The 25,879-nt window shown below is 45.8% G+C and overlaps 1 protein-coding gene and 1 long non-coding RNA gene across 2 annotated transcripts in view; one reads left to right on the top strand and one right to left on the bottom strand.

Moving 5' to 3' along the window:
* CHST3 (carbohydrate sulfotransferase 3) overlaps positions 1 to 7,863 on the bottom strand; it is a 56,916-nt gene extending 49,053 nt beyond the window's left edge. Inside the window, exon 1 of the mRNA XM_081189688.1 lies at positions 7,789 to 7,863. The gene's annotated coding sequence lies outside the window, so the exon portion shown is untranslated. The remainder of the gene's footprint in view (positions 1 to 7,788) is intronic.
* Positions 1 to 15,837, top strand: part of LOC308584799 — an 86,894-nt gene extending 71,057 nt beyond the window's left edge. Inside the window, exons 6-7 of the long non-coding RNA XR_014007013.1 lie at positions 7,794 to 7,863; positions 15,233 to 15,837. This is a non-coding gene — a long non-coding RNA (uncharacterized lncRNA). The remainder of the gene's footprint in view (positions 1 to 7,793; positions 7,864 to 15,232) is intronic.
* Positions 15,838 to 25,879: the final 10,042 nt, after the last annotated feature.

Below are 25,879 nucleotides of genomic sequence, written 5' to 3'. Positions count from 1 at the left end.
TGCCTTGTTCCTTGAAATTGTTTTATATTGCTGTATCTTGTCAAATAGTTGTTTATTTCCTTGACATCTGCATGGCGGTAACATGTTTGTGTCATACCCAAAAAGTGATTTGTTCAAGCTGATTTTGCTTGCTCGTTGTGTCACCCTTCTAAGTTCTTACCAGAAGCACAGTTAAGAAGTAGCATAAAGAGGGGTGATGAAATCTCCTGAGCTAAGAAGATCGTGCCATCTTCTGATCACTGGTTCCTTTTACTTAGGTGTAGTCCTCACACTGAAAATCTTGAGCAAACTCTGATTTTAAAGCATAAGCCTTCATTGCAGAAATGCTTTTACTTATATTCCTGGCAGCTCTGGGCTCAGAGCACACGAGATTAAGTTATGAGCCCATGAGCCCTTTCCTTGTCATGTGAAAAAAGGTCTGCAAGTACTGGGAGCTGGAACTGGAAACATGTCAAGCCCTTGGAAAGGGGAGTTGCTGGGCTTCCAAATGGAGGATACAGAACTCACATCTAGCTTTGGAAAGACATGGGAAAAAAATTCCCCTAAGGCTGTGGTGTTTTTATGCGTAGAAAACAGTATTCCACATCATGTTTGGAGGTTTTATGGCTCCCTCTGAGCTTCATATTGTTAGATTCAAGGCAGAATCATATTAGCAGAAGCAGCTGGATTTCCAGTTGGAGAGTGGCATTTTGTTTCTCTAAATCACCCCAACAAATATGATTATATCCTTAAGGTACTTAATATTTTCTGGCATAATCTTGTGTTTCTAAAACAGCCATAGTGAAATGGTGTGAACTAATTACGATGGCTTTTGATTACCGCTTAGCTCATTAATTAATGGTTTTCCACCATTGTCGTTGAAACTAGCATACCGAAGCAAATGGACACAGATTACGCATGCAGATCATAAGCTGCATGACCAAAAAAGCATGCTGGTGATGCGGGTACTGGGACAGTTGTTTAGTCCAGCTGCTGGATTGTCTGCCCCACAACCCCTAAATCCTAGTCTGTGGTAGCTGCTTGAGTTTGAACCGAACTTTCTGTGCTGCGCAATCAAGAGGACACATACAAGGGACATTGTCAGATCTCTATGCTTTTTAAAAAAAACAATATTTCCACGTTAACAATGGTTATCTAATGCAAGATGTTCAAAAGTGTTGAGCAAGGTGGGGAATGCAAGCAGCCTTCTGCTCGGGCACCAGGCCTCTTCTGCATCTTTGCTGCCAACTTCTGATGGGCAGAGGGAAGGAATGCCTTGAGGCGGAGGAAAGGGATTGCAGCTGGAGAGGGACTGTCAGAAATCAGAGGTATCCCACCTGCGCGTGTGAAGGTGCCTTCCACTCTTACAAAGGGCTCTCTAGATCCTGATGTCAGCAGGCTCACCTGTTTTGTACTGGAGAAGGCATCTTTAGCTCCGAGCCTCCTATCATATCCTTTCCCCTGCATTCCTTTGTTGTTTTTCTTCTCTCCACACCCTCCTTGCACTGTGTTCTCTTTGTGGGATTTGCAAAATGTGTTGCATTCGTTGCTTTAAATTACGCAATTTTTATTGGAAAGCTCAATTTTGTTTAAAATCAATGTTAAACTCTACACGCGCATCCAGGTAATGAAATGGGCATATAATTAACTATGCGTGTACGTACATCGAAGTTGTGCCACATTTATATTTGCTGGAATTGTGCTCAGTATAAATTTTCTTTGTGTGACATGACCGAGGTGCTAGCAAATGGGTTAATTTAAATAGATAATGAATAATAAATTCCATTTTCCCCTCTGGGAGTGGTGGTAAACCTCTATTTGTCCCCTTCAGTTCAAAAAAATATCCAAAAGGCATATTAACCTGCAAGGGAAATAGATGTGCTGAACAAAGAAGCTGTCTTACACTGAGTCTCAACATTGCCCTGTCTCAGGGACGGGAAACCTGTGGCCACTGGAAGAGGAAGAGGGGTGCAGGGGGAGCGCACCACCCCTGGCAGCGCAATCCCGGTGGGGTGCCATTGCGGCTGCCTCCCTGCCCGCGCTGGGTGCCACAACCCCGCAGGCGGCATGCCACGCCCCCAGGATACATGCCAGCCCCGCCCCGCCTGTTCTCCGCCCCCTGGTGCTGGAGCATGAAGCTCCGCCACTACCTGTGGCCCTCCAAAAGTTTTTGGATTCCAATTCCCATCAGCCCCATCAAATGTGGCCAATAGTCAGGGGTCAGGAGAGATGGACTCTTCAAAAGCTGGTGTGATGGCCTGGGATTCCGATTCAGAGGATGAACCAGAGGAATCCCAGCCTGCACAGGAGTCCCCGCCTCCAGGGCCGGCTGAACTGGGGCAGGGCCTTGATTCTGAGACACCTACACCTGTGCCGGATCCTCAGCAGCAGGCACCAGGTGAATCCATTCTGGCCTCAGAGGTGGTTGAGGACTCAGTGCCTACAGGTGAGTCTCCCCCTGGGCCCAGTAACCCTTCAGCCTCTCCTGAACTGCAGAGGCTCAGGGCAGAGAGGCGAAGGGAACTGGTTTCTCCCAGGAGGAGTGCTCGCCTTAAGGCCAGGAGAGGTGGGTCTCCTGGGGGCCGGGACCGCCCCTGGCCTCAGAGAAGATAAAGGCCAGTCAGCCCGGCCCCAGGTTGCGGAAGCAACGTTGTTGTTGAGTACCTGCTCCTACCCGGACCCAGACCTGACCTTCCAGTGTGCCTGTTCCCCGCCCGGCTTCCTGCTTCTGACCTTCCAGCCTTCCTGTTCCCGCCCGGCCTCCTGTTTCGGACCTTGCCTCACTCCTTGTGAACTGTTTCCAGGCTAGTGACTCAGGACTGAACTTGGACTATGATAACTGCAACCTTCCTCCCGGGACCAGCACAGCTGGCTTCCACAGCTTCCTCTTCAGTATTCTTTCTAGCCCACTCTTGTATGCTCTTAAGTGACAGTGGCTCTCTAGGAGTTCAGGGGGGGTGAGGAGTTGTTATATGTGCAATGCATGTGTTCTACCACTCAGCTATGTGCCCTTCCAAAAGAGCACAAGCAAACTGTGCTCCTCAAGAATGATAGTGTCAGAGACTGAACTGAGGAGGAATGGTGGGAACTGCCCCCCGCTTCCTGCACCTTTCCAAGAAGAGGAGGACAGTATAGATTTAGGACAGTGGTTTGCAGAAGGTCACAGTTCAGAGGCTGCAGAGGGGAGAAGCTGGGAAATATTGGGAGAGCACCAGGAAGAAGAAGCATCAGGGGAGACACAGCTTACAGACTCAGTGTCTCTGGATAGCATTCCTGACTCACCCCCCCCCCCTGCTCTCCCAGGACCAGGCATGCATTGAGAGTATAGTCATAGCTCGTGTTGCGTTTGCTTCATGATACATTTTCCCGGAAGTACTGGAAAGGGTTACTTCCGGGTTTCGCCACTCACGCATGCACAGATGCGCAAAATGACGTCATGCGCAGACGCAGAGAATCGCAACACGTGCAGACGCAGGTTGCGTTCTGCTCATGTTGCAAAAGGGACTCCAGAATGGATCCCGTTCGCAACCAGAGGTACCACTGTAGTAGAACAGAAAACTCAGAGGCAGAAAGCATAGGTCAGCCGGCGCAGGGTGACGTAGAATAGGAGAGACTGAGGGGGTGGGACTTTATTCGGAGCAACGCCATTATCTAAGAGAAACTGCATTCCTTCGTCTCTCTCTGTGAATATTGAATAAACTAATTGGTAAGAATTCTTCTTTTTTTATCTGCTTCTTTGCTGCCACCATGAGGGGGATAGGATTCCCTGAAGCCTGAGAGATAGCAAGATTTAAACATGTGAATGGGGGTGAAACTGTCCTCTTTGCCTTCCCAAAGCAGTGAATTCATGTCAGGGGTGAAATCTGAATCAGGGCGTTCTTCCTTCACAGCTTACTATTTTAGCTACTAGGCTCTACTACCCCCTCTGCATAAAAATGTACATCGACCTCAGTGCTGTTCATCAGCAAGCTACTTCTCAGTGGCCATATTTTGAAGAGTGAAAAAGAAGACACATTTGCCAACTTCTACTTTTAGCTACACATCGCTGTGACAACTCTCATTTTATTTACCCCTTTAAAAAGAGGGCATGTCCTGGGAAAAGAGGACATATGGCAACCCAACTTCTCACACACCACCATGGATGCTTTGGCCAGAATGGCTGGCCTGCTCATTATTTGCCAGATGAAGAGATGACAACGCCAGCGAGAGTCCTGTTCTCAGTTCCCCATGCATATAGTTTTGCAGTAGAGAACGCGTAATACACATGTGAAAATATACTGGTATTGTCGGTTGCTCACATTCCACTGGGACCCGTGTGTGATTTCTAGACACATTTAAAGATTATCGTTTCCTGTGTTACGAGAAAATGTGTGCCCTACATGTTGCGGTTAAGCGAGAACCTTATAACAATATAATTAAAAGTCACAGCAATGTTGGGAGTGAATGCAGAGGCAAGACGTTTTGTAATTGGCCGCATGTGTTATTTGAGAACTGCTTTACCTATGGGGAATATTCTCCTCAACATGAAGAGCTGGAGCAATAAATATATCAAGGTTGCTGGAGAAGGACTAAGTCATTCTTGCTCTCCTTCAAGACAGCACGGTTCTTAGTGGTTTTCTCCCCATGTAAAAAGGAAATTGAGAGACCAGTCCTTTGCCATGCAAACAGGCATAAATACTTTGCAGGCATCTCAGTTTTCAACTGGTTTCACAGCACTTTTGTAAAATTCAGTACTTTCACACACAATAAGAACAGTTTCCTCCCTTTGAATGGATTGGAAGCACAACATTTCTTAACTCCCCTTCCCCATTTTATTATCAATCAGTGTTAGGGCCAACTCGAACAACCAGATCGGCCCATGAGGAATGTGGGTTGAATTTAGCTGCGCTAAGTTCAGCATGCAGTCAAGCAGTTATATGATTGCTTTGCCATGTGCCGGCTTGGAACTCTTCCCACACTTCCCGCATCATTGCTCTGCAACCCAGCTGCTGGCAGACAGCTTTAAAAGTGGTGCAGCAAATGCAGGTTGTGAGCGGGACACATGGCAAAGCAATCTCAGGAGCCAAATGCCAAGTCAACCTACGTTGCCAGCATGTCAGTCCTCCAGGTGGTGTTGGACTCCAACTCCCATCAGCCATACCCAGCATGGCCAATGATCAGAGAAGGTGGAAGGTGTAGTCCAACAATACCTAAATATAAGGAAAGATGGCATGATAATTGTGCAGTGTGGACGCCACGAGACTCTCATCATACGCACCCTGCAAATGAAAATAGGCATCTGTCCTGAGATGATTACAGTGGTACCTTGGTTCTCGACTCCCCAAACCATTCAAAAACCAAGGCACGGCTTCCGATTGGCTGCAGGAACTTCCTTCACTCATTCAAAAGCTGTGTCGGACATTCGGCTTCCGAAAAACATTCGCAAACCAGAACACTTACTTCCGGGTTTGCGGCATTCGGGAGCCGATTTGTTCGGGAGCCAAGCCGTTCGAGTACCAAGGTACCACTGTATATGGTTGCCGCTCACGGTGACAAAGGACTCAAATGTAGCAATATCTTTGCCTTCATAGAACAGTTAAAATCCAGCCTCTCAAGAAACAGGCAATGCTTTTTAAGAGAGTTGGCATGATCAAGACATCAGTGCCCATAGCAATGTGTACACATTGGTTTATTTTGTCCCACTATTGCCTTTGGTCCAACAAGTGCTGCAAGGTTTTGATGCACCACAAAAGCCTCCTCATCCTATTTGACCAGAAATAATAGTAGCACAGGAAAGAGAAGGAGAAAGTATGTCAGGAGCTGGAGTCAGGCATAGGTCAACAATAAAACAATAAAGTGCCAGATGTCACTGAACTCTTTATTCAAAGAAACAAGACAGCTCAGTCCTAGTGGTCGCAACAAACGTTCCCAGGGTAGGTCTTGCCCCCATGAGGCAGTCGCAAGGACCGAAGGCCTTCCCACTGCTCTCTACAGCTCCTTCCGCAGTTCCTTCCCCAGCAACCTAAGGTTCCATCGTTTTCTCTCTCATTGCTCTGCCCTCTTCATTTTTCTCTGTGTTCTAAGAGACCTGAGATTGCAGCAGGAGGATGAGATTCCCTGGATTCTTCAGCAGCCTGCCGTATCTCTGTCTCTTGGCCCTCCTACTCTCCTGTCTCTGAATCTGAACTGCCCTCTGCCACAGCCTCTTTCTGCTCACTAAACCCTGTTGCCTCTTCAGCTCCCGACACATCCTCCTCTCCTTCTTCTCCCTTTTCTCCCTCTGACCACGCATCGTTGTCACACCACCAGTTCCCTGGCTCTGAGCCTTCTTCCCCTGGGGGTTCCCCAGCTGGTGCCTCCCAGCACTTCTCTGCACCCAGCCAGTCCATGACAAAGTATGTACAGCATGAGAAATGGCAGTCTGGTTCTATCATAGTGGTATAGCTATACCATGCCACCTTCAACTCTGAAAAACACCAAACCAACATCCATCTCTGGTCTTAGACAGACAGGATCCAATCCAGCATCAGCCATAACCCCAATTGCACTCCACTGCTTTCAATGAAGTTATGACTAGCTGGCAGGATTGCACCCTCAGCATCCCGGTGGCTGTGTGTGTCTCCACACAGGCTATATTTCCAGCCACCGTACACCTCCGTATCCTGGCAGCCACTGCCACTACGTTCCAAAGCAATGCAGTCCAAGAATGACATCAGAAGAGAAGCAAGGGGAATAAGTTGCTAAAGCAACCAAAATGCCTTAGGCTTAGGGTAGGGAAAAAGACATCTGATTCCAATTATCTTGCAGCAGTTCTGAATATCTGCATTTTGGTCCAAACTGGTGATGTGTCAGCAACGTCACCTGATTTTGTGCCGACGGGTTTTTCAATTAACCCCACACAGTCATTAGGCAAGCATCTGGAAATATGTAAAAGAAACAGAACGTGTCAGCCAAAAACGAACAATTAAGCAGATGAGCGTGCATCCCTAAAAACTCAGTTCCACTTTTCCTTAAAAGTATTTTTTGTTATGCGGAAGGCCAGCTCCATAAATCCATTTATCTCATGCAGATCAACGGCAAAGCATATTCTGATGCCTTTGATATACCATGCATTTATTTGGGGGGGAGCATTTGGATATTTGCTTAACCTGGTTGTCTTTTTAAAGCCACGGGGGGGGGGGGGGGAATCCAGAATATACTACTTTACATTTCCACTTTACAACTTTCTTTTGTTTTGTTTAGGTAAAATAGGTAAAAAGAAACAGAAAACAGCTTCATATGTAAATAGTTATATCATTTTATCCCTCTTCGGTTTGGAAGCAGAAAGTATGGTTGCTTCAAAAGGAGCAAATAGTAATAGAGAGTAGTGGATGTGCAGACTGCATCTCACAGAAGATGCAGTGGGGTGAATGGCTGGCACTTTGGGGTTTCTGGTCTTGATTCAGCTTAAAAGGGAGTGCGAAGGCAAAGTGAGGTTATGCCTGAGATCCCTCATGGTGCTTCTATGACTCGACTGTGTTTCAAAAATGAATAGAAGCTGCACACACACACACAAAAAAAAAAAAAAACTTGAAAGGGAATCCTGCTGGGCTTTTGAGCAGTGATTAATAGCCGTCCTCCAAGCGCAGGCCAGCTGTGTTGTTTGACAATACAGTTGCCTGATTTCATAGATGGATGGCTGGTGGAATTGGATAAGGAAAAGTGAAATGCTTAACTGCTGCTATTATTATTACTGTTAGCATATTGTTTGATCTTTAGTATGGTTTTAATATTATTTTTATATCATATTGCAATATATAAATGATATACTGTCTTTTTTTCTGTTTCAACTGCAGGGGCTGCCCACTGAGCTTGGCCCGGAAGCTGCAGCTGGTGCAAAATGCAGCGGCTTGGCTGTTCACTGAGGTAAGCTATCTCCGCCGTGTTACACCATTGTTGAAAGAATTGTACTGAATTAGCTACTAAGCTAAGTTCTGGGAGCTGGTGCTGGTGAGAGCCTTTTACAGCTCAGGGCAGGATGCCTAAAAATCGTCTCAGCCCTTTTCTACCCAGCCAGTCACTGTGCTCCACAAGAGAGGGCCACCTGCAGACACCATCAGGTGGTCCGGTCTATATGATGTCGGAACTGGGCCCTTAGCATGGCAGCACTAGTCTTTTGAAGCTCCGTCCGGTGGTATATCAGGCAGACACAGCCTCTATTTCTCTTTGGCGCCTGTTGAAGGTGGTCTTTTTCAAACAAGTGCAGATATTTATCCCGGTCTACATTGGATTTGAACTTGTTTTTACATATGGAATTGCTTCTTCTTCTTGTTATTTGTTGATGTCTTTATTGTTATATCACTTTGAGATGTTTCATAGGGATCAGTTTCTATGTGGAATGAAGTAATAATCATAATACAGTGGAACCTCGGGTTGCAGACGTAATCTGTGACGGAGGCACGTCCGCAACCCGCAGCGTTCACAAGCTGAAGCGCCACATCTGCGCAGGCACAATTTAGCACTTCTGCGCATGCGCGAGCGGCAAAACCTGGAAGTAACCTGTTCCAGTACTTCCAGGTTTCCCGCGGTCCGCAACCTGAAAACATGTAACCTGAAGCAAACGTAACATGAGGTATGACTGTAATGTTGTAAGCCACCAAGGGGGAGATGGTGTACTTTTTTTTGTTGTGGTTGGCTTCCACCTGCCTCAGGAGACAATAAAGGAATGCGCCTATTGGAGTTGAAGTCAAACAGTTGGAGAGTTACAGCACCTGCTGTGGCTATAGAGACCAATATGGCAGAGACATGTTTTATTATTGCAGCTGGGGCAGATGAAGGTATCGAGTTGTGTTGCTGCAAGTACATCATGGCTTTTCCTTCTCCCTGTGCTTCTCCCAGAGGCCATTCCTCCTCTGGTCACTGCTGTGGATACAATACCTGACTATACTTGACACAATACAATACCTGATACAATCCGCTAGGGATTCCCACACGGCAGGGTTGATGTTATCAGCCTTGAAGTCACTTTTGCAGAGATCTTTGTAAACACAGAGTTGGTCTGCCAACGGGTCTGCTCCTTGAAGCCAGCTCCCCCTAGTGCACTTCCTTGGTGTACTTTGAACGACGACCTATTAATTCATTAAATAAATGAGTAAGAGATGTGCATTGCCTACAGCACAACCATTAACAAAACAGTCTTTAATGAGAACCAGAATCTCCTTTTAAAATCTAATATAATTTTTTTTTTAAAAAAAAGCAAACCTATACTTAAGTTGCAAAGAATGAACTGAGAAATTCATTGGCGGGGATCCAAAGAGCTACTTTAGATGCAATCAAGGCATTGGGCATGCTCAGTAGAATTCACACACACCCTTTGAATGGCAAACCATTATGCTACATCACAAACTGCTTAGGAAACTCCCCTCCATTTCAAAACAAGCGAAGTTTACCTTGTGGCTTGGGGAGCTGTTGCTTGAGAAACACGTCCGAATTTCCCCTGGGTAGCTTGTTGTGCAGTTCTTTGGAGCCAGGCCACTTTAGACAGTTGTGAACGGTTATTTACTTTACCTTCAATACACACAAACACGACTTTCCACTGGGACACACCACTAGTCCCTGTAGTGCTGCAATGGGAAAAGCCATCAATTCCAAAAGGCGACTCACTTAGCTGCTGTTTTAGGTTCTGGATGTTGCAACCCAGGCAAGACTGGAGAAATAAGGAAGGAACAATTGGGTTGCAGACCATTGAGACTAAAAGGATTTTTATTGACAACTTTTGAGACCAAGAAACTTTGACCAACACTGGTCATCACAGGGCTGCCAACTTTTCAGCTGAGCTTTGCAGTTGTACTTTTAGCAGTGGATTGATATGCAGTTGTTAGCAGGCAATAATGCTTATTTCCATGCCATGAAAAGCTTCACCTGTTCATTTATCCACACAGAGCTGAAGTTAGAAGCACAAGTGCACGGGTGGGGTTGCTGTTTCTTCCTAATCACTTGGCTACCTTAGGCAGCCAACAAAATCCAATAGTTTTCTTCACTGAGTGGCTGGAGTACAGTGATATTACGTTATTAACAAGACAGTTGTGAAGGATGATGAGTCCACCAGCAGGTAACTCACGTATTCCAGGGCATTGAATCACTGTTGCTAGTTGATCAGAGGAAGGAATGCTGACCACCCCTACCTGAGACTCAGGAGGGAAAAACAGGTGTCACTGTGGTGTCAGGTGATTTACACCACTCAAACTTGGCTCACCAAGAATGGGGTAAATAGTGATCCAGCCTGACAATTGGAGCCATTTCCCAACTCCTGCTACAAAGCCTCAGATAACAATGGCAAATAAATACGTCTTAAAATTGTTTGGGGCTTTAGTCCTAATAGCTAATTGTCCTTTCTATTGGGTTGGATCTTGTCTTTTTGCTGGAGGGTGCTACTTAGCACGACACTGCCTTATGTACTGGCAGCATAAGCACTAACTGAGTCATGGAGTTCCTTGCCGTGGTCCCAAGATCATGACATAAAGTATTATGCTCTGGCTCCCTCTGCTGACCTGTACATAGAAAACATAGACAAGGAAACTTCGTCTTAGTGTCCAAGCGCTAGATAACCATACACTCTATGGTTTAGTGTGCATTCAGTACACTCTGAATGTGCTGGGCTTGTTTGTTTTCAGCTTTGTATACATGAGGTCAATCCCAATCCAGACACATCCCATTTCTTTCAATGAATTAATGCATGCATTCCCCTGCACAAACCAGTTTTGATGCAAAAAGATATTTTAAAACTGAATAGATTTGCACTTCAGCCCGAGTGTGTACAAATGAAAATGCATGTGAATTGTATCTTTCTTGCACTGCATTGTGAAAGTCTGGTATACTGGACATTTCTGAGCACAATTCAAAGTGTTGGTGCTAAGCTAAGGTTACCAGATTTTTTTCAAGGAATCCGGGGGCACTTTTCAACTTCAATGGATTTTTTATGGGGACTGATTTGTAAATCCGGGGACTGTCCCCAAGAAACAGGGACGTCTGGTAACCTTATGCTAACCTTTAAAGCCCTAAGCAGCTTCAGTATACTTGAAGGAACATCTCCACCCCCATCGTTCAGCCTGGACACTGAGGTCCGAGGGCCTTCTGGCAATTCCCTCTGCGAGAAGTGAGGTTACAGGGAACCAGACAGAAGGCCTTCTTGGTAGTGGCACCCACTCTGTGGAACGCCCTCCCATCAGATGTCAAGGAAATAAACAATTATCTGACTTTTAGAAGACATCTGAAGGCAGCCCTGCTTAGGGAAGTTTTTAATGTTTGATCTTTTATCATGTTTTTAATATTCTGCTGGGAGCCGCCCAGAGTGGCTGGGGAAACTCAGCCAGATGTGTGGGGTATAAATAATAAATTATAATTATTATATTATTATTATTATGGAAAGCTGTATCTAAAAAGGGGGGGATCCATACCCATAGTGGAATGTGGAAATGCTAACTGAAAGAAGAGGGTCGAGAACATGGCTGCACACTACCTGAAAATACACATCCATGCTGGATGTGGGGGTTGGGTAAAATGAGTCCTAACTCACACGAGCATTGTAACCCATGTGATTCATCTACAGTGGTACCCCGCAAGACGAATGCCTCGCAAGACGGAAAACCCGCAAGACGAAAGGGTTTTCTGTTTTGGAGGCGCTTCGCAAGACGAATTTCCCTATGGGCTTGCATCGCAAGACGAAAGCCCATAGGGAAATGCTGGCGGTCGGGAGAAAAGACTTTCGCCCACAGCCGGCCTTCAGAAGAGGACCTCTTCTGAAGGCCGGTGGGGGGCAAAAGTCTTTGCTCCCCCCCCCCGCCTGCCTTCCCCCCCGCCTGCCTTCCCCCCCGCCTGCCCCGGGCGATCTTAAAATGCTGGCGGGCGGGAGCAAAGCGTTCGCTGCCGACCCCCAGCATTTTAAAATCTCCAAGGGACAGCAGAGAAGTCTCTGTCCCGGGGAGATTTTAAAATGCTGGGGGTCGGGAGCGTTCGCTGCCGACCCCCAGCATTTTAAAACGCTGTTCTGAAGCGGGGGCGGGAACATCTGCCCCAGCCGCCCCACTTCGGAACGATGTTCCGAAGGGGGGAGGTGGGGCGGGAACAGCTGCCCCATCCGCCCCGCTTCGGAACGATGTTCCGAAGGGGGGAGGTGGGGCGGGAACAGCTGCCCCAGCCGCCCCGCTTCGGAACGATGTTCCGAAGGGGGGAGGTGGGGCGGGAACAGCTGCCCCAGCCGCCCCGCTTCGGAACGATGTTCCGAAGGGGGGAGGTGGGGCGGGAACAGCTGCCCCATCCGCCCCGCTTCGGAACGATGTTCCGAAGGGGGGAGGTGGGGCGGGAACAGCTGCCCCATCCGCCCCGCTTCGGAACGATGTTCCGAAGGGGGGAGGTGGGGCGGGAACAGCTGCCCCATCCGCCCCGCTTCGGAACGATGTTCCGAAGGGGGAAGGTGGGGCGGGAACAGCTGCCCCAGCCGCCCCGCTTCGGAACGATGTTCCGAAGGGGGGAGGTGGGGCGGGAACAGCTGCCCCATCCGCCCCGCTTCGGAACGATGTTCCGAAGGGGGGAGGTGGGGCGGGAACAGCTGCCCCAGCCGCCCCGCTTCGGAACGATGTTCCGAAGGGGGGAGGTGGGGCGGGAACAGCTGCCCCATCCGCCCCGCTTCGGAACGATGTTCCGAAGGGGGGAGGGGGGCGGGAACAGCTGCCCCAGCTGCCGGGCTTCGTAGCGCTGCTGCGAAGCCGGGCGGGGGGGTGGGAACACCTTCTGAAGGCGGGCAGGGGGCGAAAGTCTTTGCTCCCCCCTGCCTGCCTTCCCAGGGGCTTTTAAATCGCCCCGGACAGCGGAGAAGTCCTCCGCTGTCCGGGGCGATTTTAAAATGCCGCCCGCCAGCATTTTAAGATCGCCCGGACAGCGGAGAAGTCCTCCGCTGTCCCAGGGTTTTTTAAAATGCTGGGGGTGGGAAGAAAAGCCCTTGTCCCCCCCCCAGCCTTCAGAAGAGGTCCGGGGACAGACTGTCCCCGGACCTGGCCTGAAGGTGGTTTCCCTAGGAACGCATTAATTGATTTTCAATGCATTCCTATGGGAAACCGTGCATCGCAAGACGAAAAACCCGCAAGACGAAGAGAATTGCGGAACGAATTAATTTCGTCTTGCGAGGCACCACTGTATTGTCATGATATTGTAAATTTGTATACTGCCATTTGTTAAGAAAAATCCTCAGGCAATTTAGGAGACACACAAAAGACTGCTGCAGCTAATTCTGCAATTGGAAAAATGGCATAGTGGGTTTTTTTCTAATCCAAAGCAAATACTGTGACCTTCAGTGATTATTTACATTAGGCATTAACCAAGACACACACAAAGGAAAACAGCCGTAGCTGTTGTTTCAACATTTATGTATCCCACCTTTCCTTCAAAGAGCTCCAGGTGGCTCCCCACTCTGCGTTTTTCCCTCGCAACATGCCTGTGAGGTAGGCTAGGCTGAGAGCCAGCAACTGGTGCAAGGTTGCCCCGTGAGCTATATGACTTTGAACCCTGGTCTCCCAGGTCTCTGTCCAATTCTCTAACCACTATACCACAGTTGCTGTGGACGAGCAAAATAAAAAGTAAGCACCCATGAAACGTGTACACAGGAAATATTCTCCTGACAGTTTTCATGCATCAAACTATGCCCAAAGAAGTCACTCCAAAGATGTGAAAATTCACAGGCTTCCTTGAAATATGAAACAGAAATATTAACTGCATAGCAAAAGCACACTGACCCCCCCCCCCATGTGAAGTATCTTGGGATTTACCCCTCTTGCCTGATATCACAGCTGCCTTCAGTCCCACAAAATCTCATTGCCCTAAACTGAGTTGTTATCTCTTTTTCATCCCTAGATGGCTGTGTGAGATAGAATAGAACAGCACATGCGGCACCCATGAATTAGGGGAAATTTAAGAGCTGGTTTAACTAGATGGTGACGGAGTTCACTTATGAGCTTCCTTCCCCAACGGTGAAAAGTGGTTTGAGGCCTTCTGAGGGACCCATACTCAAGGATTTCCCAGTACTATTTTAGTTTAAAAGGGGCATGAATCATTCATCTACATGAGCCTTCACTGGGAGCAGCCGCCTCAGGTGTCACCTTCTGGTGTGTGGCAGATGCAAGGTGCCGGGGGGGGGGGAGAGGGAGTGACACTGCTCTTCCCCCAATGAAAAGCCTGTTGCTGCCTCAACTGGGACATTGCCTTGACCTAACTTTCCAGCACCTTCCTTTTGCAGTTTAGTTCCGTGTACACATCTTAACTTGTTCTGCAAATAATTTGCAAGTCATTTTCTGTTCCTCTTTCACTTCAGCTTTACACTTAAGGAAACCACAACCGCAACGTAACACACACACAAATAAATCAGTGCATGGGTCAAGTTATTTTGCTGCCTGAGGCAAATACAATACCTCCTGCTCCTGTTCACATGCAGAAGCTAACTGAACTCTCAATTGAATCTTACTGAATGGCAATGGGGCAGCATCCACCAGGCTGGAGGGCAATAAGGGTAGCTTAGAGAGGGTGCAGGGGGAGACCTGTCGCCTGCATCTGCTGCCTTTGGGCAGCTGCCTCACTATGTCTAATGATAGGGCTGGTCTTGCACATAGTTCTCTCGCGTTCATACACATGTGTGCACATCCCTAAACAGTTTCCCCACCATGTGGTGAGCCATTAAATCTGAAACCGCTTAAGACATACCCCCAGGCACTTGGGTACAATGTTGTCTCCTTGCACCACCTCCACGAATTACCTTATTATGCCTACAACCTTCCATAGGCACCAAAGCCTGTGCCACCCAATGACCAAGGGCAAGAGTTTGGCACTTGTATTTCCTGTTTTATCATTTTAAAAGGATGGGCAGACTTAAAGATGGCCAGATCTGCTTTACTTTTTTACTAGAACCCCGACACCCACCAGCTTGAGGCAGGTGCAAAAGACAATCAGTTAGAATTAAAGATCAGGGTGCTTCTGAGCATATTCTGAACCTAAGAATTTCTTTTCAGTAGCAGAACTGAATTGAGCTGAGCTCACAGTCCTTTCACATAGAAGTCCACTCCAGGTTAGCTTTCATCATTGCAACAGCCAAGTTTAGTTAGTAAAAACGTTGTTTTTGCTGTTGTTAAACAACTGGGAGTTGGAAACTCTTGCCAACCCACTGCAGGTAATTCAGAAGTCTACCAGTAGATCATGATCTACATTCTGTCTACCTTGATCCTAAAACATTTCTACCCTGCCTTTCCACCAGTGACCCTGAAGGTGGCTCACAGGACAACATTTCAATAGGGCCCAATCCATGAAAGCAAGAACAGTGTAACACTGAACTTCATGCTGTCCTGCACACTGTTATCCGATTTAAAATAACTGCGCCACTTGAAGACAGAAGGGAGGGGGGGAAACATCACTCTGAATAATGCATAAAATCTGGAGGCCATCCAAGCTATAGCTCTCAGCCTTTCCGAAGCTGGGGCCCAGCAGACTGCCAAATTGTGCATCCCAATGTATTTTGCATGCAGTGACTAAAATCTGACGCTGCAAACTCATGAGAGCATAACAGGAACACACGGAAGATTGAGTGGGTCTGTTGCTGTGCTTGCATTCACCCTAGAATTGATTCCATAAAACAGGTCTGATTGCACTGAACCTATGGGATGAAATCAAGATACTCAATGAGCAGGTCACCCGAAGGAGCTCTTCTGTCTTCTCTAGCTGGGAGTAGCAGCAGCAGCAGTTTTCCTACTGAAGGGAAAGGCGTGCTCTCTGGACTCTCTAAATGAGAACGGTGTAATAAATCTGGGCAGCTAAGTGCCCTTCTGGATTTCTGCACTTTTATGGTACGGCTTCTTCCTTCTTTCATAAACTGGCCAGAAGGAACGCCCAGAGCAGGGGTGCCAACTTGAATAAAATTGGGGGGGGGGTAGGTAAGCCCTGCATAATCAATCATATGACACACACCATTTGAATGGCAGTGCCCATCAACTTTGGGGAGGCCCAGCAGACACGGGTACCCCAACTATATAACAATATGAATCTGATCCAGAAAGACGATGTCAGTTGGAGTTATATATCTTGGTAAGTGTAGCTTCAAAAAGAACAGAACTGGTACCTCAACCAGAAACGGTAGTTAGTCCAGATGCACTTTGTATTTCTCCATATGTTCATATTACAATGAAGAAGTGAAAGTAGAAGCAGCAATCCAACTTTTCAATAGCACTTTGACCTGCAACAATTAGCAAGTGAAAACATTTCTTTCCATGGTCGTGAAAAACTTTTATCTGCAGCTGACTGCTGCATACAGTATCAATCCTTTTTTAAAAGCACACTAGCAGGCCTGGTGTTTTTGCTTCCTTAAAAAAGCAAAAACCAGGGGGAAAGCCTGACAATCTTAATTTTCTTATCACCCAGGAAATGTTGTAAGATGTGTTATATGGTGAATAGGCATACTTAAGAAAAAGTTGATCATTACACAGAATGTGAACTACGGTGATACATCTGTTTAATACGTATATATTCTGCCTTTCTTCCATCACAAAATTCAAGGTGACATAGATCAGTCTCCCATCAAGGCATCGACAGATCCAGACCACTCTAGCTTCAGCAAGGTTACCGTATTCTTTGCCCTCAGTCCATAGTTTAGGAGCAGATCCTGTAAACCACACAACAGTCCAGAGTAGCAGTAGAACAGTTCTCTGTGGCTCGGATACATCCATATTTGAAGATATTGTTTGTGACTGGATATATTTCTCTTTTAGGTTATTTTCTTGTCAAGTATCTTTAACTTCAAAGCACTTTTTAATGAACAAAGCAATGTTTTTTTCAGTTCCACTGAAAAAATGGTTTACAAGCTTTGCTTGTGGCTTTCCTAATGACAGCTGTAAAAGCCCAGGAAGGCTAAAAGTCTGCTGCAAGGTGTTTTTTATTTCTGCACAAGCAGGTGTCAGAGTCAGATTTTTAAAAAAAAAAACCACACATTTTGCCACCTGCAGACCAAATGCTAATTTCTTCAAAACAGAAAAGTTGAGAGAATCCTGTAACTCAGAAGCCAAATCACAAAACCTTGGTCCTGTTATGTGGCATATGGTAGGAAAACAGACTGCACAACACTCCAAAAGAGACTTGCAGTCGCGTGAAACCTGACAAACTTTAAAGAATCTGGGTACTTTTGTAGAGCTGCTGATACCATATACACTAAGAGTGATCTTAATATCCAAATGCCAGTACTCCTTATGCTGCCCAAGCATGAAAAGAAAGTACAATGGTACCTCGGGTTACAAACACTGGGTTACAGACTCCGCTAACCCAGAAGTAGTACCTCGGGTTAAGAACTTTACCTCAGGATGAGAACAGAAATTGTGAGCCGGCGGTGCAGTGGCAGCGGGAGGCCCCATTAGCTAAAGTAGTACCTCAGGTTAAGAACGGTTCCAGGTTAAGAATGGACCTCCAGAACTAATTAAATTCGTAATCAGAGGTACCACTGTATTTGCAGATTGGGGAAAACTCCATGCTTTGCATAAGCCAGCCAGCCATGCCCCATTCTGTTCCCGTTCTGCCCTCTTCTGAGTCCAAAAGGGCCCACCACACATCACACACATCACACTAGCACAAAGTGGCCGCTGCCTGAATAGGATCACCAGATGCAAAAGAAAGCAGGGCTCACGAATGTTTACTGTGTTTAACAGAACGGGGGGAAACCAGCGGATGCAGCTTGCATGACCATTCATTTTTCTGCACAAGTATTAAGTCTACAGCAGCCCCATCCCCTTTTGCATCTGGCTACCTTCATTAGATATTGTCCACAGGACACAATGGATCAAGCTATGACAAACAGACGGTGATAAAGGCCTAGATTCACTCAGCAAAATTCTAAAGATTCCACAAGTGGGAACTGCAACAAAATGTTGCAGCGTCTCTGCAAAAGACATATCTGAGTCAGCCCTAATCTTATGTAAAGGATTAAGCCCATCTTTATTGTTAGTTAATATGTTACTGTTGAGTACTGATTTAGGCCCCTGTTAAAGTGCAAGCAGTTCTGTAGCATAATAAGGTTTCTTTGTTCACATCTTTCTTGACTATAATGTAACATATCCCCAAAACCAGCACAGCTGCATTTATGCATACAATATTCTGAGAACAGGAACTTGTACTATGCTTCACAGAGTCTAGTCCCCCCCAAAAAAAAGCTTCTCTGAAAACTGATCAGTAAGGTCACTTTCCCACACCCCTGCTACAGTGCCTTTGACAGCATCATCTTAAAATAATTGCTCCTGTGCAATCAAAGACATATTTTCATGAAGGCCTTTTGGGTGAGAACAATAAATTGGATTTGGCTCTGTAGTGCTTCCCCAATGCTACTATGTTATTGCCATTTGGAGAGGTTATAGCGCAACAGAAATGGGACAAAAATAAAACACAACATTTCTGGTCTAAAAAGTTGTGTGATTTCCGCACTGAAGTTACAGGATATGCACTGAATAGAAATGAAGCTGTATGACCACCCCAAAATGCTAGCAGGTGTATGCAGTTTTGAAAGCAGAATTGCCCCAATAACATCATGAAGAGGCAATAAGAAAGACATGGGTGGGGGCAGAAAGAAAGAAAGACAGAGGTAGAGAGAAACTTCAAGCTAGGCTGATTATCTTTCTTTCCCCTCCTACTTCCACAGGACTATTTACCCCCTCATCAATGGCTGGATGAATATTTTTAAACTTATGTGGGGAGTGTGTGTGTGTGTATGTGTTAAAGTTTTATAGTCTTTTTTTTTTTACCTTCACACATGAGATGATTGGAATGTTCTTTCTTTCTTTCTTTCTTTCTTTCTTTCTTTCTTTCCTTCCTTCCTTCCTTCCTTCCTTCCTTCCTTCCTTCCTTCTCTCTCTCTCTCTCTCTCTCTTTCTTTCTTTCTCATTTTAAAATAGCAGCCTTGCTGTGTTCCTGCGTCAGAATACCCCTTATAATGAAAACAAAAACAAAAAGCAACCTTTGGCCACCTTGTCTTTAAAGGTAAGAAATGAAAATTATTTAAAGTCAACCCCCCTACAAATATTAATCCAATATTTGGAGGTTTTTTAATCCTCCCTAAAATCAGATAAACATGTCGGGGTCAAATTATTCAGCTCAGAACTAGTTACAAACCCCAGATCAAGGTCTGTACAAAAAAAGAGAAAGATATGACAATCCTAGCATTAAGGATGACTAACCTTTTGTTTACAGCTTGAGTTTAACCTGACCTGAACAGATTAAAATGTCTCATATGAGTGATCAGGTGGTCAGAATACAAAGTTCATCTTAAAATGCAGGAGGCTGCAAACCTGTTTTGGTTTTCCTTTGACTGGCACCTGTGAATCAAGTGCTATTCATAAGCACTTTATTAGCAGCAGTATCAGTATTATTGGTATTAAATTATTTTATTTATTACATTTATTTATGATCCCCTTTCCTCCAAGCAGCTCAAGCTGGCATATGTGGTTGTGTCCTATCCCCACATCTTATCATTAGCACAACAACCCTGAGAGATAGATTAGGCCTAGGTATCTTGTGAATTTTCTGGTTGGCAGGATTTGTACCTGGGGCTCCTCTGTCCTAGTCTGATCCTCTAAACACAATGCCACATTGGCTCTTACAAATAGGTGCCACAATGCATCTTGCATACAGTTTCAAAAACACTGTCAACATAGATGCATGAACCAGAGCATAATTAAAAAAGGTAAAGGACCCCTGACAGTTAAGTCCAGTCATGAACAACTCTGGGGTTGCGGCGCTCATCTTACTTTACTGGCCGAGGGAGCCGACGTTTGGCTGCAGACAGTTTTTCCGGGTCATGTGGCCAGCATGACTAAGCCGCTTCTGGCGAAACCAGAGCAGCACACGGAAACGGTACCTATTTATCTACTTGCACTTTGACGCGCTTTCGAACTGCTAGGTTGGCAGGAGCTGGGACCGAGCAACAGGAGCTCACCCCGTCGTGGGGATTCGAACCGCCGACCTTCCAATCGGCAAGCCCAAGGCTCAGTGGTTTGGACCACAGCATCACCGCGTCCCTAGAGTATAATTACATAGCCACATTACAGAATTATACTTTCAGATTTATAGCTACACATGAAGCAACTGTAAAATCTGCCTAGACCCATGGCAGCTGATCTCCAAGTTTCCAACAGGGGATTTTCAGAGAGGGGATTTTTCCAGCCCTGTCTGGAGATGCCAGCAATTACACTTGGGTCTTTCTACAAGAAAAGCTCTAATGATGAGCTACAGCCCTTCCACTATAAGGTTCTTTTGCCTTCCCTTTTGCTGAAGTAGCAAACAGGACTCTTGTATGAAGGTGGCAGAGGAGGAGGAGAAGTGAAAGACCCCGGGGAAGAACAGGCAGGAGTTGTCACTTTATCAGATGATGATAAATCATGATTACCATATATCAAAAATGGTCTCATGACAACTTACAATCAGGAATATAAAAAAATACAAAATACTTCATTACAATTAAAACTCAGTAAACAGAGCCAATAGTGTTGGCATCTGTCTGTCTCAAGAAACAATGGAAGAAGGCATCGTCAAGGGTAAAGTGTGTTACAGCGCCTGCCATAGCTGTAGAGACCAGTATGGGAGAGACATGTTTTGTTATAGCTGGGGCAGATGAAGGCATCCAGTTTCGCCATTAAATTTCTCCTTCATGCCTGCTGACTGGTGCAATCATAATCATTATTAACACACACACCCGGTAGATGCTATTTTTAAGGCTGTGCACAACAATGCATTATCTACTTTGGCTCATTCGTGATTAGTTAAGTCAAGCCTCTTTTTGGGCTTACTCATGGTTATCCTTAGTTTGGCCCTAGTTTAGGTGAATTCAAGACTGGATAAGACTCTGCCTAGAGAACGTACTTTATAGCTTGAAGACTTAAGTGGCAAAACATTTAACTTCTGTAATAGTGGGGGAAGGAGATTCACAATCCCTTGACTTCTCCACTACAACCCACGCTCCTTGGAGCTATTGATAAGATGTGGCTCATTGTTTTCTGTTAGTAGAGCTGAAAGTTCACTCAGTCCTTGGCACTGTGCCTTGCGGTGTAGTTGGGGATTGCCAACTGTTGAACCCATCTCTGCAGCGGCTTTTTTCTTTATCAAAAATTTGATTTACAGGTATTTAGCTTGGCGTCATGACAAGCCTCACCTGCATATCTCTGCAGATCAAACCTCTGTCAAAGGCGCAGAGTTGAGGCAGGCTGGGTTTCTCCTTAACTGGCAACTCCTATGTTGAACTGATGGAATTGCTATAATTCAGTCTGGAGAATAGATATTTACCGGTACCTTTAATCACATTAGTAAGGCAGGAGATGAGATAGCCACAGCTGTTACCACCCATTCCTCCCTCTTGTGTCCATCCACTTCACCCACCTATGGTAAGGAAAACACAAAATCCTGCCAATTGCTGCAGGATAAACAGACATGGGGAGGCAGAAGCAACATGGGGAAGTAGGTTTAGTCATGCCAGCCACATGACCAGGAAACTGTCTGTGGACAAAAAAAGCGAGATGAGCGCCTCACCCCATTGTCACCTTTGTCTGGACTTAATCATCCAGGGGTCCTTTAACTTTTACTCCCCAATTTGGTTTGTTTCGCCCGAGCTGACCCTGTTAGTTAACCTGGGAATAGGCATATTTCATATAATTTATTTTAGGAATCCACTCAGCAGTAGCCCAGCAAGGCAGATCTGTACAGTGGTACCTCGGGTTAAGTACTTAATTCGTTCCAGAGGTCCGTTCTTAACCTAAAACTGTTCTTAACCTGAAGCACCACTTTAGCTAATGGGGCCTCCTGCTGCTGCCGTGACGCCGCAGCACAATTTCTGTTCTCATCCTGAAGCAAAGTTCTTAACCTGAAGCACTATTTCTGGGTTAGCAGAGTCTGTAACCTGAAGCGTATGTAAACTGAAGCGTATGTAACCTGAGGTACCACTGTATAGTCATCTCCATATTGCAGATGGCGGACTAAGGCTGAGAGAGAATGGCTTTCCTGAGGCCCTCTAGAGAAATCATATCTACAGTGAGATTTGAACCATGGACTTTAAGCTTCAAGTTCTTAATATTTTGTTACGAAGACATGGCTGCAGTTCTGGGACCACCAATTCTGAAATGACCCATGAATATAAAGCTGTTGCTTTGAGTAGAATTTCAGACTGTCAATACTGTTAGGTATCTGATGCTTCTAATCCAGATGTGTCCTGTCCCATCTGTCATTGCCCACATGAGGAAATAAATACAGTACAGCATTTGAAAGCTCATTGCACAATATACTTTCACTACCCTTTGAGATCACATTTCAGTTTAAGTTGACTTCATGAAAATGTCTGATGCAGATACCAGCTGACAAAAATCTGAGTCATGGGGTATTATAGTTTTTTGCTGATTTGGTATGCTATTTTGAGATCATGTTCATGCTTTACAATTGGAAAGAATAAAGCTGCAAACAGTGGTCTTTGTGTGCCATTAAATCTATACAATTTCCACTGGTGAAAAACTGCTATTGTGAGGTTAGTGAAATGTATTACACCACAGCTCCAGATGTCAGGATACAGGACTTCTCTACTGTATCTATGGCAGCACAGACATAAGAAGAGCCTGCCGGATAAGGCCCAAGGCCCATCTGAATCCTGTTCTCACAGTGGCCCAAAGTAAATAAAAAGTGTGGTAAGCTCAGAGCTGCAAAATCACAAAGGCAGCAGAAGGCAGAATTAAAATTGCATCTAAACATAAAAAACATATTTTCACTGTATGAAAAGGACAATAAGGCAGGTGCCATGCAAAGTTTTCCCTGAGGAGAGCAATGAAGAAAATAAAAAATTCATAAAAATATAATTTTTATGATTCTGTTTTCTTTTGAGCCTATGGCCTAGCTAAATTGAAAAGGCCCGTGCCTGCCTGCCTTTTAAGTTTCTTTTAAGTACTGCAAGTAGCAAATGTTCATTCCAGAAGACTGAAATAATAAACTGTTGGAATCTAGGGTGGGCATTGTGTGCATGAAAAGAGAATCAGCTAGGCATGGCAATTGTGATTAATCTTGAATTGTTTTGTTGACAGATGGGGAAAGGATTTTGCGGGGGGGGGGGGAGATGGAGTCATTTAATGAATAGAAAAATTAGCAAAAGTCTTAATAAAGAAAGACATTAAAATGATTAAATGTAATCACATGATGAGGACTGATCTGAAGAGTAAAGATGTTGACGTTCTGTTGCAACTGTTAAGATTGCTGTAATCATTTGATTGGTGATTGGAAATCACATGTGCAATCTAGAGGTGTATGTGAAACAGGAGTGCCAGCTCGGCCCTGTGACCATGGGTGCCTGGGGCTGTGGGTGCCATGCTGCGTGCATGGCCCTGGCGCTGACATTTGTGGGTGCCTGGCCCCTTCTTGGGGAATTTTGTGGGCGCTCAGGCACCCAGGGCGCCAGCACCTATGATACGAAACATTGCTTTGGATGTGGCTCTTTGCAGCCTACTTATTTTTGAAGTTGTCCGTTGCATATTTGCATTTCACTAAACGCCTATTTTTCCCTGAGAGCCTTCATCTTTTTCTGTTGGGTTTTTGTGAGTGTAACCTCACAGAAGGGTCTAGGAGCCCCTTTTTAAATTTCTCCAACAAGAGCATCCTGCAACTGGGTTTCCACCACTTAGAATCACCCACATCCCCTAGATGATAGGGGCACCTAGAGGAAGCCTTCCAGTGATGATCTGAAGGTATAGGCAAGTATTTATGGAGAAAGGAGGTCCTTCAGTAGCAGCAGCAGTGGCAGAAGACTGGTGTATGCCACTGGCAAACTGGACAGGTGGGAATCACCATATTTTTCACTCTATAAGACACACTTTTTCCCTCCTAAAAAGTAAGGGGAAATGTGTGTGTGTGTCTTACAGGGGCGCCGACTTATAAAAAATATTGGGGGAGCCCATGAATAATAAATAATGAATAATAAATGAAAGCTCATGAATAATAAATAAGCTCATGAATATGCAAATAAAGTGGCGCCTCCTCCTCCTCGTGAGCGAATAGGGGAGAGCGTGCTGCGCCTATTAATCAGCTCCGAAGGAAATTGGGTGGAGCTTTTGCTCGGGAGGGAGGGCAGGAGGCATGCAGCCCGACCCTGTGCATTTTGGGCTGGGGGAGGGGCGGCGATGGCGCTCTGCTGGAGGGGCGCCCGAGATTATTGGGGGGCAGAGCCCCCCCAAACGAATTTTTGAGGGGGCTCGGGCCCCCTCAGGCCCCATGGAGTCGGTGCCTATGGTGTCTTATGGAGCGAATGCAGGCTGCGCAGCTATCCCAGAAGCCAGAACAGCGAGAGGTATTGATGCGCAGCACTCCCTCTTGCTGTTCTAGCTTCTGGCTTAGCCTCTCAGTCCCTTCCCCCACCTCCTGGAAAAGCCCCCCAGAGCCGTGCTCCCTTTCATGAGCTGTGTGGAGCGTGTGTGCGGTGCTTGGGGGCCTTTCCTTGAGGAGAGGAAAAGCCCGCAAGTGCCACACACACGCTCCGCACGGCTCGTGAAAGGGAGTGCTGAGCAGAGCCTGGGATGCATACAGGCTCTGCCCAGCGCTTCCTTTAAATAATATTTTTTCCTTCCATTCCCCCTCTAAAAACTAGGTGCCTCTTATGGTAAGGTGCATCTTATGGAGTGAAAAATACGGTACATTCAAGCTTATTCCGGGATGCCTGAAGAAGCGTTCAGACAACACTTGTTGCAAAAGGGCAAAAAGAGAGGAAGTGAACTGAATTTCCCAGGGCAAGTAGTAGTTTCAAAGCAGAAGTGCTATGACTAAGAAGGCCCTCCCTTGAGTAGTGCAAGTCTTGCTACAGGAATGCCATCGGTAAAGGCCAGCCTCCTTTCAACAAGACCCTGTGCTTTTTTTTTGTTAAAACAAAAACCAGCAGCCCAGGGGGTCTAGAGAGGTATTTTTCACCCAGTATCTTCTACTCAATGCTACTGCAGTTTAAAAAAAAAAAACTAGGCCAAGAAGCAAATCTGAAACCAGTGCATTTGTGACCTCCAGGCTTAGCTTCTGCACCTTAACAGGTCTGGGAGGGAAGCCAGAGCAGCTTGAGCTGGAAAGCATTGCAGTACACTGCAGCAGGAGGGTGTGGCTGTTGCTCCTTGTTCTCCTGAAATTCATTCATTTCTCCTACTGTGTTTGTATTTTTCCATTCTAGCTTCTTACTCAAAGATGACAGAAGGCTAGTCTGTGAATGCTGTTCCATGTTCCTCACGTGTGAAAAGTGCCAGAGGCAGCACTTTTGGCGTGTCGGTCTCCTCTGGAGAAGAGGCCACTGGCAACTCACACGGCATTTTTGTAACATTTGACATATTTACAAAGGCAACATAGGAGGAGGCAAGCAACATAGCCACTTCTGCTACCTCACACCAGACATCCAAAGAAAAGCACCCTAAGAGGCTTTCATTCTCCAATCCCCAGATCTGACCTCTGCTTCTTCTGCCTCTTTCCCTTTAAGAACATAATATTTTATGCCCCTGACAACTCTTAAGATGTGTGAAAATGGAGGCTACGTGTCACATCAGTTCTGCCTGTGGAACTACTATAAATGTGACATTTAGCCCACAGTAAAGAAATGCTTGGCTTATCCTAGTCTAGAGAGATAACAGACAAAAGACACTTTCAGCGCAGTCCTGGTTCAGCTCACTGAAGCAAACCCCTCTGCCCTGAGGGTGATGGTAGTTTAGGATCATAGCCAACCCTCAGTTATATAGCAGTTTAGAAATTTAGAAATTTTTATTTATTTTATAGATTTATCTGAAGATCACAGGCTGGTTTACAATATAAAAACAAAAATGCATAACAACAAACAAAATCAATAACCCCACTCCAGACACATTTAAAAGGTCATAGATAGTTATCC

The sequence above is a fragment of the Podarcis bocagei genome (assembly GCF_964188305.1).
Source record: "Podarcis bocagei genome assembly, chromosome: 4".
Classification (NCBI taxonomy): Eukaryota; Metazoa; Chordata; class Lepidosauria; order Squamata; family Lacertidae; genus Podarcis; species Podarcis bocagei.
The sequence above is the reverse complement of the archived record's forward strand: the minus strand, read 5'-3'. Positions and strand labels throughout refer to the sequence as shown.